The sequence below is a fragment of the Adiantum capillus-veneris genome, chromosome 16, assembly GCF_014529385.1.
Source record: "Adiantum capillus-veneris isolate H3 chromosome 16, ASM1452938v2, whole genome shotgun sequence".
Taxonomy (NCBI): Eukaryota; Viridiplantae; Streptophyta; class Polypodiopsida; order Polypodiales; family Pteridaceae; genus Adiantum; species Adiantum capillus-veneris.
The window spans coordinates 26,437,835-26,452,808 of NC_140946.1; positions in this window are offsets into that span (position 1 = coordinate 26,437,835).

Genomic DNA, 14,974 nt, shown 5'->3' on the forward strand with positions numbered 1-14,974 from the left:
GGAGAGAGGGAGAGAGGGGGTCGTGTGGGAGCATGCTCTGCGTTGCAGTGCGCGGCAGCAGAGTAGAGTACCTAACCACACGATCCGGGTATGTGTTGTGTGTGTGTGTATGCGTTGTGTGGTAGCGTGCCTTTTGTCGTAGTGCGCGGCAGTAATAAGATACCTTACCACACAATGGGAGTGTGTGTGTAAGCTGTTCTACAGAACAATGCTTATCACACAGGGGCATCACCTCGGTGATCCATGGAAGATGGTGTCCTTGTGGTAAGTATTGGCTTACTGTCTGGGTACTACGTCGGTAACGTGACGAATCTAGTATCCTTATGGTAAGTCAACTTCCCTTCCCCTTTCCCAAAAAATATATGGGCATCGATCGGTAACGCGGCTATATGATGTTCGTATGTAGGTGATTGTTTTTCCTTAGATTCAGGCAGCACTCGATCGGTAACGCGGCTAATAGAGTGTCGTTTGTTAGAAGCATATGTTTTTGCATAAATGTGGCGTTCAGGTCATTAACCCGACCGTACGAACGTCATATAATTTGTATGTGCATGTACAATTAATTTTTTAAGTATTAAGTATATGAAATACTTGGTCGGTAACACGGCTGTGAAGAGTATTTCATATACAAAATGTATGAATTGTTTGATTTTGTTGTTTTTAATTGTCCATTTGAAATTATATACTAGCTAATCATATTCAAAAGAATACTTTATTCATCAATCGTCACTATTTTAAATGTTCCATTTATATAGAATACTTTATTCATCAATCATTGCTATTTTAAATGTTCCATTTATATAAATTACATGTAAAAAAGTATTTGCACACAAATTGCATGTTTAATATTCTTTTTTAATCTTCTTAAAGGACTTTCAAGCATTATCGCTATTTTTAATGCTTCATTTACATAAATTCTTTGTTAAAAATCTAAATGCACACAATTTGCATGTTAAATATTCTTTTGTATCTTTTTAAAGAGCATCAATTATCATCGCTTTTTGATTGCTACATTTACATAAATTCTATGTAAAAAAGTGTGTGAACACAATTTGCTAGTTCAATTTGTATACTTCCAATGTTTTAAATGTTTTTGAAGTTTTTAAGTCTGTGTGTGCTTTGTTTGAATTAGTATGTGCGCACGGAGAAAAATATAAGTTAAAATTTTAATATATGCTGAAATGTGCCAGACTGTTACATGTATTGTTTAATCTGAATTAAGTTCTTATAAACCACTTGTTTGAACTGCTTTTTACACGTGTAACAGATTGCAATTTTAAGTGAAGATTATATTCAATTTTTATCAATATTTCCTTGCACATTTGTTAAAGTCTTCAAGTGGTGGTTAAGAGTTTACCTGAGATAGTGTGAGAGTGTTAGTGTCATTCGCAACCATGAATTTGTATTTGATATATATGCTATTTTTGTATTGTCTAGTGCAAATATGACGCCAGGTCAAAAGAAATGTATTATGCGTGCCATTCGTAAACAATGTATTTTGGCAATCTCATCATGTGCAGCTGATCGCATACAACAGATTAGTGAAAGCGATGTCTACATCAAAGACATCACTAGCGCTATATGGGAGAACACAGAGCGTAGGTTGCGACTTGAAGGCCAATACAAGTTGTTGCGTCCAACTGGGATACGAGAATTTGACCACCATCACAAGGTCAGGACAGTGTTGGGCAATATGAAAGTATGTTGCAGAGACTTAAAGGAAGATATCCCACCTGCTTGCGACATGTCAAAATTAGAGCTCTGGGATAAATTGTGGGAAGAACAAAAGGTAAAGATGAAGCGCGTGAAAGCGCTGGACCAAGCAGCCTTACCCAAGATATTGAAGATGGTCCAAGATGCGCGAGCAGCTTTGGGAGGTCGATCCAATGCCAGCGGCACCGGCACAATCATGCGCACTGCTTTGAATGCAAAGAGCGCTCATCTTGTCCGCATCCCTCACGAAGCCTTGGTAGAAGGTATGAAGATTGGAGCAGGCTCCTTTGGTGTGTGCACATTGTACACCATCAAAGACATCTCGTTTTTTCCATACCACATTACATATGTGGGAAAATGTTACAAGGAAGGGAGTGAGGCAAAATTTGACAGCTTTCAGACAGAGCAAGGAATGCAAACGCTTCACCCCTCCATTGTAAGGTGCATTGGGTTTACTACAGAAGCTCCTTGGATCACGATATTCCTATACTACAATGGGGGTACCGTGGGTGACATGATGTGTTGCACTACAAGAGGTTGTGTGCTCTTGTGACGCTTTTAGTGACGGAAATACACTGGGTTTTTATAACCCCCGGCGTCGCTAAGAGCATCGATAAGGAAACGTCGCTATCTGCGTCTCTATAGGCGTCGCTATATAGCGACGTTTATAGCGATGCCTATAGCGACGTTGCAGGGCCATCAATAGCGACGCTGCAGAGCCTTATATAGCGACGCTCATAGCGACGCCCGAGATGAAAAAATTTTGGTGGCAGGGCATTCACCCATCAACCATATTGAATGTTTCATTTGTCTATTTACCTTTGAAAAAAAGTGCAAAGGTAAATATAGACCCAAAATAGTCACCCACAAGACAATATAATCATTAACTCCATCATCCATAGTACGTATTGTTTGCAAAATAAAGATACAAAAATGACAAGCGTGAATTGATGAAAGTAAACTCAATGACAATTGTACACAGCAGCAAAATCACTTGATTGTTAATCATTGCAAATGTAATAGTTATAAACCATTGTCATTATTTAAAACATATACATGGTTTTCAAAAAGACGTATAAAAGTCGTCTCATGATACATAATCTATGACAAAAAGAAACTAATGCTAAGCTAAACTGACGTCGTCTAATCAGACGTTTCATCGCTTCGAAGCGCCGTATCTGTTGGATTCTGCAAAAAAAAACAATAAGATAGCTTTTTGTAAGTATAAACATATAGCGACGTATATAGCGACGTTTATAAAACAATACAATAAATAGAAAAGAATAAACCCTAATACTAACCGTGCCCCCGCGAGAAGTCAGGATGTCTATAAGGGCATTTAAGCCCTTCCTGTTTGCGTACTCACGCTCGTACGGTGTGGGATCACGTCCTGTAAACGACCACTGTCAAAACATACAAAGAATCCATTATGTTAGAATTTCAAATCCTATAAACCCTAAACTATCGAACATAGATGCGAAAACACTTACAAAATCGGCCTCAATGATGCCCACCCGCCGCTCCCCAAGTGGTGCGAGCTCCCTGCCTCTACTCACACTCTGGATGCCTCCTTTTGTTGCTTCCACTTGTCGGGATTCTCACGCGCTTCTTTCTTCGCATGCTTCCAATCTTCTTTGGCCAGCCAATCTGGTCTGCTCCACCCATGCTTGATTGCTTTTTGCACTTTGGAACGCTTATGCTTGCAGTATTCGTGCATTCGAACCTTCATCACATCTTCATTGAAGCGGTCATCACGTGTTGAAATGGGAAACTCGTCATGAAGCATGCTGATGACTCTGTATTTTAATTCATTCGGTACTTCACTCCAGGTGTTTAGTATGTAGCTAGTGTCTAAACACCTGAGAGCAAAGATCGCGCATGCGCGAAATGGGAAACTCGTCATGAAGCATGCTGATGACTCTGTCTTTTAATTCATTCGGTACTTCACTCCAGGTGTTTAGTATGTAGTGTCTAAACACCTGAGAGCAAAGATCGCGCATGAGCGAAATCACCTTCTTGCCGTCATCATCCAAGATGATGCCGCCGCTGAAGTCGACGGAGTAAGACAAGCCCTCTCGCCGCTGACGCGTGAACCTGGGTGTCTTGGCAGGGGTCTCTAGCGGTGTGTCAACGGAGGTATGGACGCAAGGTGTCTCCACTGGAGTCTGAGCCCCGAAGCGAGGAGTGTCCACTAGAGTGACTCTTGGAGGAGTAGCTAGTGGTGTGTAGCTGTGGGGAACGACATTTAGCCACGCAAAACCTTGTGTCGATGGCGATGCCGTGGCTGGTGTCGGGACGGGCAAAGAAGGGGAGGGTAAAGAGCCTCGTTGAACACGAGGTGGTGTCGAGGCATGGGTGGCGCCACCCCCACAACAACCGCCACCGCCACTGCTAGAGCGCCGGTGCCTATACGAGTGTGAAGATCGTCTTGTCGACACCGAAGCTTCGGAGAGCGCTGAGGACTCCAAAACAGAGGGAGATGCGGATGGAGTAGAAATGCGCGATGGTGCGCCAAAGCGATGACGCTCCACGTACCACTGTCTCTGCTGGGGTCACAAAGAAGAAAGAAACTCCTCATCATCCATACCTGCATTAAACACACGAACATTTAAACTTAATATTGAATGAATGGAGTAGAAAAAATGGACAAGTAGATAGAGAGAGAGAGAGAGAGAGAGAGAGAGAGAGAGAGAGAGAGAGAGAGAGAGAGAGAGAGAGAGAGAGGGGAGGAGGTGCTCGTCGTCTCTGCTTATGAGAACATACCTAGAGAATACGTACCTGGAGTGGACGCAAATACCATTAAATACAATGACGGCATGACGCATATAAATACAATGACGCAAATACTTAAAGAGCCGGAGAATCGTACAAGAACTTGAATGTGCTTGTAGCTTTGGAATGTTCAAAGGCTAGGAGCAACAGAAAGCGTCCTTCTTCTATTCAACTTGAGTGATGGAAGAGGCAAGTGCATAACTCTGAATTTACAAACGGAGCAAAATTATTCAAATACAATATTTATGGCTTTAATTAAGAGATCTGTGGCTCATCCTCACATAGCTCAGCATAACTTCCTATATCTATATAGAGCTCTCCGTTTAAACAGATGTCCTCTGTTTCATTTTGTAGATCCTTTGCATGTAGATCCTCTGCATGCACCCCATAGAGAGTAGCAGCTTGATGTTCGTCTGGCACCACCTCCACGGCTTCTGACTAAGCATCTTCTCAGATCTCCTCCATTGATGCCGCTGTGATTGGCACATGGTAGCCTTCATACGTCCGTGCACTACGAGGGGCTACCTCTATGACGTACCACCAGTTTGATACAGACTTTGTGGGATGAAATATCACTTGCCAGAGCCACATAACTTACATGAGAGCTTCCAAGCACATAAATTCTAAAATGGGACTTTAACTATTTACATACTTACTTGTTCACAATGCTCGGGTAGTACGAAAGTGTCTCTTAGATCAGTCCATTTCTTAGTTGAATCCACCTCAAGAAAACCAGACTCTCCTCTATCCACAGTAGCATTGCGACCCTCCATGATTAATCTGAACCATTGCACGTCGAACAAGTCGACAAAAAATCCTCTATAATCGATCCTCAAAATCTCTTGTAGCGTGCCGAAGTAAGTGAGTTCCGCCACCACAGGATCTGCATCAGAGGACCGTCGTCGACTAGACTGTTCAAATGTTGCCATGATTCCACAATCTTGAGTAAAACGTTTTTTGTCGATCCGTTCCACCCTAAAATGTCGACCTTTACACCATGCTGCTGTGTATGACTTATACTACAACCAACAAAGATTATGAGTGGCCGTTCAAACATCTAGAAAGTTACTAGTCGTACATTGCAAACTTACCTTGGTCGCGCAACCCCTAGAGTACTCCCACTCTTCCTCAGTCACTTCTTCACCGCACTGTTGTGCGCTTTTCAATTGGTTGTGCAACCATCTTAAGCTCATGAATGTTGGCAGGCTCTCCAGACCCGTCGGATAGTGCATCGGTGGTCGTCTTCCCCGTCTCCACTCGATTCTTGCCCTTTGTCGCTCTTGCTTTGCATCCTCATATTGTGAAATCCACTTATGCATGACTGGATTGTGAAGCATGCAAAATCGGTTGATTTTAGCCTCTAGATCTTCCCTCATCTTCTTCTCAACACCGAGATTGCACATGACAATTCCAGATATGCGTTTATCATCTATGGTTCGCCATAGCGTGTCCCGGGCTTTATCAAATCCGTCTAGCCACTCTCCAATGTACACTTGGGACTCTGATACCAGCCAACCTTCTGCCATGCTACCCTTCGGACGTACCTTCTGACGCACATATCCCTTGAGCGTTTTCATGAAACGTTCTAAAAAGAACATCCATATGGAATGTACTGTGCCAGCTATTTCCACCTCATCAACTATGTGAACAAGAAGATGCACCTGAATGGTTAGCATGGTAGTAGGAAAATGTTTCTCAAACATGCACACAACCTCCGCAATGTTTAGTTTGGCGAATGGTATGGAGTCTACGTTGATCTCCTTTTGTGAGATCCATTGCACCAACTTCGCAAGTTTGTAGATTGTGTTACGGACGTCAAGAGACAAACATCCCTCAATGAAAACCGGTAAAATAAACTGCAAAACACGTGCATCAATGATATTAAAGTCCATACACAAATTTGTTACACAATTCTCACTATGATATACTCCACTATGAACATACTTGACACATTTTATGCCAGTCGTGTGACTTCAAACCGGTAAGCTTTCCTTCTTTAGTAAAACACGTTCGGAGCAAGTGCATTACGCCAGTGGGGGTCCTCGAAGATCGAATGGTCTCTTTTACTTTGCGTTCTTGGGCTCTTGTGAAAATCCATGGTGCTTTAGGGAGTTTTATCGATCCATCGGACGCTGTTTGCGGCCAATATTGCTCCATACGATCCACATTTCTAAGGTCAACTCTGGCTCCCAAAGTATCTTTCTTGCCGGTCAGATGGTCCCATAGTAGATTACCCACATTCTTGAATATGTGCATTGGATCGAGCAAGTGATTGATCATGAGTCGGGGCCAGTATGGTAACTCGTACCATAGAGATAGTCTCTTCATCCCTTGGGCAATCCGTCATCACACATCTCCTTCTGCTCTAACCGTGCTTGTGCAGACATCCTCGGTGGCTCTCTTCCCAAAAAGCCGTCGCGTAACACATGATTCTCTGGAAGATACCTTCGTAGATTTGCTTCTTCAGTGAGGGCGCCCTGCGTGCATTCAGTCTAGGTCCACATGTGACACATGCTCTGTATCCGCTTGTTTGAAGCCCTGCATGTATACACATGATAATAGATCAGCTTGAGAAAAACCAAGATTTACAGTGTCTGAGTGAGGAGTGTAAATAGATCACCTGAGCATTCTGTTAGTCTGGGATAGTCATGCATAGTCCACATTAGAATGCCTCTGATCAAAGCATTCCGTCGACCTATGTGTCGGCTCATATCCACCACCTCTATGCCGATCCACAATTGTTGTAGCTCTTCCAATAGTGGACTAAGATACACATCCATATTCTTCACTTTATATCGCCCCGGCACAATCAAGCTTAGCCATAGGTGCCCCTTCTTCTTAGTCAACCACGGGGGAATGTTATAGTTGACGATGACAACGGGCCATACACTGCAAGATGTTGATCTTTGACCAAATGGATTTACGCCATCCATAGCCAGGCCTAAGCGCAAATTTCGAGCTTCCCTGGCAAAATCCGACCATGTTCCATGTATATGTTTCCAGGCTGCACAATCTACAGGAATCCGTAGCACACCATCCGAAGATTTATTCTCCTCATGCCATGATGCTAGGGTGGCCGTGGACTTACATTCGAAGAAATGCTTGATGCGAGGAAAATGTCGTAAAACCTTTTGCGGAATTTTTGTTCCATGGAGATCTACTCGATATCTTTCGAAATCACATTTAAGACACTTCTCCATGTCTATGTATCCCCCTCTGAAAAGAATGCAGTCATTAGGACAAGCATGGATCGGATTGTAATCCATCCCCAAGTTTCGCAAAATCTTTCTTACTTCCTCTCGGGAATCTGGCATCACATTATCAGCTGGTAGTATGTGCTCTTTGAGCAATCTACACAACAAAATACGGTACAATTGTGTAAAAATCTATCAGATCATTATACATTTAGAGTTTTATTAAAGTAAACTAATTGTAATAGATCACCTGAAAAGCGCTGTGACGCTAGTGTCACTCCATCCAAACTTTGTCTGCATGTTGAGAAGAACCAAGAGCGCTTTCAATCTAGACACACGTGCTCCATTATACAATGGCGTATCGGCTTCACTTTTCATATCATCATAGACAAGCCTTTCTGAATCCATGATCGTCTCGATCAATTCATCAATCTCGAGCTCAAACATTGCCTCGTTGGGAATGTGGTCTACATGATCATCCCTCGAGCTGTCAGAGGCTAGATCTTGTGGCCTCACATATGCTGCTTGACCAAAGCGCCTGCGAACACGTCTATTGGGTTGCAAGATTGCTGCATGTTGGCCAACGTCAGAGTTCGACGAGTTATAATTGGCAACAACTCAATCTATAATAGATGGATCAAACTCGCCAAATTTCGCGAACGTGCTGCAAAGAAACACGTCTTGTCCGTCGCACAACATTCTTGCAATGGTTACAAGGACATAAAGTCCTCGTTGAGAGATAGGTGTTTTGGTTGGACGGCCCCACATCCTCGTCACTACTCATAATGAGGGTAAAAATCTTATAACCTGGACAACAAATTTAATCTTCTATTGGTATTCTTCGTCTTTTATCTCTCTCTCTCTCTCTCTCTCTCTCTCTCTCTCTCTCTCTCTCTCTTTGTTCACACTGTAAACTACCTCACATTCTCTAGTCATGTCCAATCCCCGCACACCTCGGTCTAGAGGTGCACGGAGATCAGAACCACCGGGTTATAATCTCGCCTTTATTGGTCAATGCCTATATTTGTGGATACAAGAAATCTACACACCCACATCTACATGATACTGCATGTAGTGGACAAAACCCCTTTGCCTCTTCTCTAGCTGTAGAATTTCAGAGCATCTTAACATCTTTTCACAGTAGATCTTTGTTTGTAGCATGCAGGTACGCTATTCTTGCAATGTAGCTGATGTCTGCTCAAGGCACTTAATTCTTAATCTAGATTTGACGGGATGTGGTGTGTGTGTGTGTGTGTGTGACCCTTGGAATCGTCATCTTGCATCACTAATTTCTGTGTAGGTTCAATTTGCTCTTCCATCAGCTGAACATGACGGCTTATTGTATGGTAGCAGCAGTCGAACATGCAGGTGGAATTGCTGGTCCGCATGGACTGTCGAGGCTGTGAGCGCAGGAAATTTTTTCCACTACAAGAGGTTGTGTGGTTTTGTGACGCTGTTAGCGACGAAAATACACTGGGTTTTTATAACCCCCGGCGTCGCTAAAACCGTCGCTACGAGAGCGTCCCTATATGCGTCGCTATAGGCGTCGCTATATAGAGACGCTCATAGCGACGGTTATAGCGACGTTTACACAGAAGTCTATAGCGACGCTATAGAGCCATAAATAGCGACGGTTATAGCAACTCCTGAGAGAAATTTTTTTTGGTGACAGGGCATTGAATGCCCTGCCACCCATCAACCATATTGTACTTGATTCACTTTTTAAAAAAGTGCAAGGGTAGATAATAGACCCAAAATAGTCACCCACAAGACGCATTGTTTGCAAAATTGACAAGCGTAAAATTGACAATTGTACACATCATAGGCAAAATGAATTGATTGGCAAATGTAATAATGACAATTGTACAACATCATAGGCATAAAGAATTGATTGGCAAAATGAATTGCGGTGACAAATGTAATAATATACATGGTTCAAAAAGACGTATAAAATCCGTCTCATGATACATAAGCTATGAGAAACCCTAAACTAATGCTATCTAGCTACGGCTAAATTGACGTCGTCTAGTCAGATGTCTCATCGCGTCCAAGCGGCGTATCTGTCGGATTCTGCAAAAAAAGACAATAAGATAGCTTTCAGTAAGTATAAACATATAACGACATTTATAAAACAATACAAAAAATAGAAAAGAGTAAACCCTAATACTAACCATGCCGCCGCGAGAACTGAGAAAGTCCATCAGGGCGTTTAAGCCCTTCCTGCCTGCGTACTCGCGCTCGTACGGTGTGGGATCACGTCCTGTCATCGACCACTGTCAAAACATACAAAGATTGCATTATGTTAGAATTAAAAAACTCATAAACCCTAAACTATCGAACATAAAGAGCAATGCGAAAACACTTACAAAATCGGCCTCAAATGATGCCCATCCACCGCTCCCCAAGTGGTGCGAGCTCCCTGCCTCTACTCGCGCTCTGGCTGCATCCTTTTGTTGCTTCCACTTGTCGGGATTCTCGCGCGCTGCTTTCTTCGCATTCTTCCAATCTTCTTTGGCTAGCCAATCTGGCCTGTTCCACCCATGCTTGATTGCTTTTTGCACTTCGGAACGCTTGTGTTTGCAGTATTCGCGCATTCGAGTCTTCATCAGGTCTTCATTGAAGCGCTGATCCCGTGTTGGAATGGGAAACTCATCATGAAGTATGCTGATGACTCTGTCTTTTAAATCACTTGGTACTTCACTCCATTTGTTTAGTATGTAGTGTCTAAATAGCTGAGAGCAAAGACCACGCATGCGCGAGATCACCTTCTTGCCGTCATCATCCATGATGATACCGCTGCTGAAGTCGACGGAGTAAGGCAAGCCCTCTGGCCAGTGACGCGTGAACCTGGGTGTCCCGACAGGGGTCTCTAGCGGCGTGTCGATGGGGGTACGGACGTCAGGTGTCTTCACCGGCGTCTGGGCCCCGAAGCGAGTGTCGAGTGGGGTGGCTCCTGGCGGAGTAGGTAGAGGTGTGTAGCTGCTAGGAACAGTTAGCCGAGCAAAACCTGGTGTAGATGGCGATGCTGTGGCTGGTGTGGGGGCGGGCAAAGAAGGGGAGGGTAAAGAGCCTCGTCGAACACGAGGCGGTGTGGAGGCATCGACGGCGGAATCCCCACAACAACCGCCACCGCCACTACTAGAGCGCCGGTGTCTAGACGAGTGTGAAGATCGTCTCGTCGACACCGAAGCTTCGGAGCGCGCCGAATGCTCCGAAAGAGAGGGAGATACGGATGGAGTAGGAACGCGCGATGATGCGCCAGAGCGATGACGCTCCAGGTACCACTGTCTCTGCTGCGGTGACAAAGAAGAAAGAAACTCCTCATCATCCATACCTGCATTAAACACACGAATATTTAAACTTAATATTGAATGAATAGAGTAGACAATGACGCAAAGACCATTAAATACAATGACGTAATGACGCATATAAATACAATGACGCAATGAATTGAGTGATAGAAGAGGCAAGTCGAAAACTCAGAATTTTCAATCAAAAGATGTGAGCGCGAGTAGAAAAGAGCGTTATACACCATGGAAGGTACTTAGAGAGCCAGAGCTTTTACAACACGGAGCAAAATTGTTCAAATACAATATTTGTGGCTTTAAGAGATCTCTCTCTCATCCTCGCATAACTCAGCATAACTTCCTATATCTATATAGAGCTCTCCGTTTAAACACATATCCTCTGTTTCATTTTGTAGCTCCTCTGCATGCACCCCATATAGAGTAGTAGCATCTTGATGCTCGTCTGGCACCACCGCAGCGGCTTCTGATTGAGCATCTTCTCTGATCTCCTCCATTGATGCCGTTGTGATTGGCACATGGTAGCCTTCATACGTCCTTGCACTACGAGGGGCTACCTCTCTGACGTACTAGCAGTTTGATGTAGACTTTGTAGGATGAAATATTACCTGCCAGAGCCACATAACTTACATGAGAGCTTTCAAGCACATAACTTGTAAAAGGGGGATGTTAACTATTTACATACTTACTTGTTCACAATGCTTGGGGTAGTACGAAAGTGTCTCTTAGGTCAGTCCATTTCTTAGTAGAATCCACCTCAAGAAAACCAGACTCTCCTCTACACACAGTAGCGTTGCGACCCTCCATGATTATCTTGAACCATTGCACGTCGAACAAGTCGACAAAAAATCCTCTGTAATCGATCCTCAAAATCTCTTGTAGCGTGCCGAAGTAAGTGAGTTCCGCCACCACAGGATCTGCATCAGAGGAACGTCGTCGACTAGACTGTTCAAATTTTGCCATGATTCCACAATCTTGAGTAAAACGCTTTTTGTCGATCCGTTCCACCCTAAAATGTCGACCTTTACACCATGCTGCTGTGTATGACTTATACTACAGCGAACAAAGATTATGAGTGGCCGTTCAAACGTTTAGAAATAAAGTCACTAGCTAGTCGTACATTGCAAACTTACCTTGGTCGCGCAACCCCGAGAGTACTCCCACTCTTCCTCAGTCACTTCGTCACCGCATTGTTGTGCGCTTTTCAATTGGTTGTGCAACCATCTTAAGCTCATGAATGTTGGTAGGCTCTCCAGACCCGTCGGATAGTGCATCGGTGGTCGTCTTCCCCGTCTCCACTCGATTCGTGCCCTCTGTCGCTCTTGCTTTGCATCCTCATATTGTGAAATCCACTTTTGCATCACTGGATTGTGAAGCATGCAAAATTGGTTGATTTTAGCCTCTAGATCTTCCGTCATCTTCTTCTAAACACCGAGATTGCACATGACAATCCCAGATATGCGTTTATCATCTATGGTTCGCCATAGCGTGTCCCGGGCTTTATCAAATCCGTCTAGCCACTCTCCAATGTACACTAGGGACTCTGATACCAACCAACCTTCTGCCATGCTACCCTTCGGACGTGCCTTTTGACGCACATATCCCTTAAGCGTTTTCATGAAACGTTCTAAGAAGAACATCCATCTGGAATGAACTGTGCCCGCTATTTCCACCTCATCAACTATGTGAACAAGAAGATGCACCTGAATGGTTAGCATGGTAGTAGGAAAATGTTTCTCAAACATGCACACAAGCTCCGCAGCATTTAGTTTGGCGAATGGTATGGAGTCTACGTTGATATCCTTTTGTGAGATCCATTGCACCAGCTTTGCAAGTTTTTAGATTGTGTTACGGATGTCGAGAGACAAACATCCCTCAATGGCAACCGGTAAAATAAACTGTAAAGTATGTGCAGCAATGATATTAAAGTCTACATTTTATGCAATGATATTAAAGTCCACTATGAACATACCTGACACATTTTATGCCAATCGTGTGACTTCAAACCGGTAAGCTTTCCTTCTTTAGTAAAACACGTTCGGAGCGAGTGCATTACGCCAGTGGGGGTACGCAAAGATCGAATGGTCTCTTTTACTTTGCGTTCTTGGGCTCCTGTGAAAATCCATGGTGCTTTAGGGAGTTTTATCGATCCATCAGACGCTGTTTGCGGCCAATATTGCTCCATACGATCCACATTTCTAAGGTCAACTCTGGCTCCCAAAGTATCTTTCTTGCCGGTCAGATGGTCCCATAGTAGCTTACCCACATTCTTGAATATGTGCATTGGATCGAGCAAGTGATTGATCATGAGTCGGGGCCAGTATGGTAACTCGTACCATAGAGATAGTCTCTTCATCCCTGGAGGCAATCCGTCATCGCACATCTCCTTCTGCTCTAACCATGCTTGTGCAGACATCCTTGGTTGCTCTCTTCCCAAAAAGCCGTCGCGTAACACATGATTCTCTGGAAGATACGCTTGATGACCTTCGTAGATTTGCTTCTTCAGTGAGGGCGCCCTACGTACATTCAGTCTAGGTCCACATGTGACATATGCTTTGTATCCGCTTGTTTGAAGCCCTGCATGTATACACATGATAATAGATCAACTATGGGAAAAAACAAGATTTACAGTGTCTGAGTGAGGAGTGTCAATAGATCACCTGAGCACTCTGTTAGCCTGGGATAGTCATGCATGGTCCACATTAGAATGCCTCTGATCAAAGCATTCCGTCGTCCTGTGTGTCGGCTCATATCCACCACCTCTATGCCAATCCACAATTGTTGTAGCTCTTCCAATGGTGGACGAAGATACACATCCATATTCTCCACTTTATATCGCCCCGGCACAATCAAGCTTAGCCATAGGTGCCCCTTCTTCGTAGTCAACCACGGGGGAATGTTGTAGTTGACGATGACAACGGGCCATACACTGTAAGATGTTGATCTTTGACCAAATGGATTTACCCCATCCATAGCCAGGCCTAAGCGCAAATTTCGAGCTTCCCTTGCAAAATCCGACCATGTTCCATCTATATGTTTCCAGGCTGCGCAATCTGCAGGAATTCGTAGCACACCATCCGAAGATTTATTCTCCTCATGCCATGATGCTAGGGCGGCCATGGACTTACATTCGAAGAAATGCTTGATGCGAGGAAGTAGAGGAAAATGTCGCAAAACCTTTTGTGGAATTTTTGTCCCGTGGAGATCTACTCGATATCTTTCGGAATCACATTTCGGACACTTCTCCATGTCTATGTATTCCCCTCTGAAAAGAATGCAGTCATTAGGACAAGCGTGGATAGAATTGTAATCCATCCCCAAGTTTCGCAAAATCTTTCTTGCTTCATCTTGGGAATCTGGCATCACATTGTCAGCTGGTAGTATGTGCTCTTTAAGCAATCTACACAACATAAAAATACGATACAGTCGTGTAAAAATCTATCAGATCATTATACATTTAGAGTTTTATTAAAGTAAACTAATTGTAATAGATCACCTGAAAAGCGCTGTGACGCTAGTGTCACTCCATCCAAACTTTGCCTGCATGTTGAGAAGAACCAGGAGTGCTTTCAATCTAGACATACGTGCTCCATTATACAATGGCGTATCGGCTTCACTTTTCATATCATCATAGATAAGCCTTTCTGAATCCATGATCGTCTCGATCATTTCATCAATCTCGAGCTCAAACATTGCCTCGTTGGGAATGTGCTCTGTATGATCATCCCCCGAGCTGTCAGAGGCTACATCTTGTGGCCTCACATATGCTGCTTGACCAAAGCGCCTGCGAACACGTCTATTGGGTTGCAAGATTGTTGCTTGTTGGCCAGCATCAGAGTCCGACGAGTTATAATTGGCAACAACTCGATCTATAATAGATGGATCGAACTCGCCAAATTCGCGAACGTGCTGCAAAGAAACACGTCTTGTCCGTCGCACAGCATGCTTGCATTGATTACAAGGACATAAGACCCTCGTTGAGAGATAGGT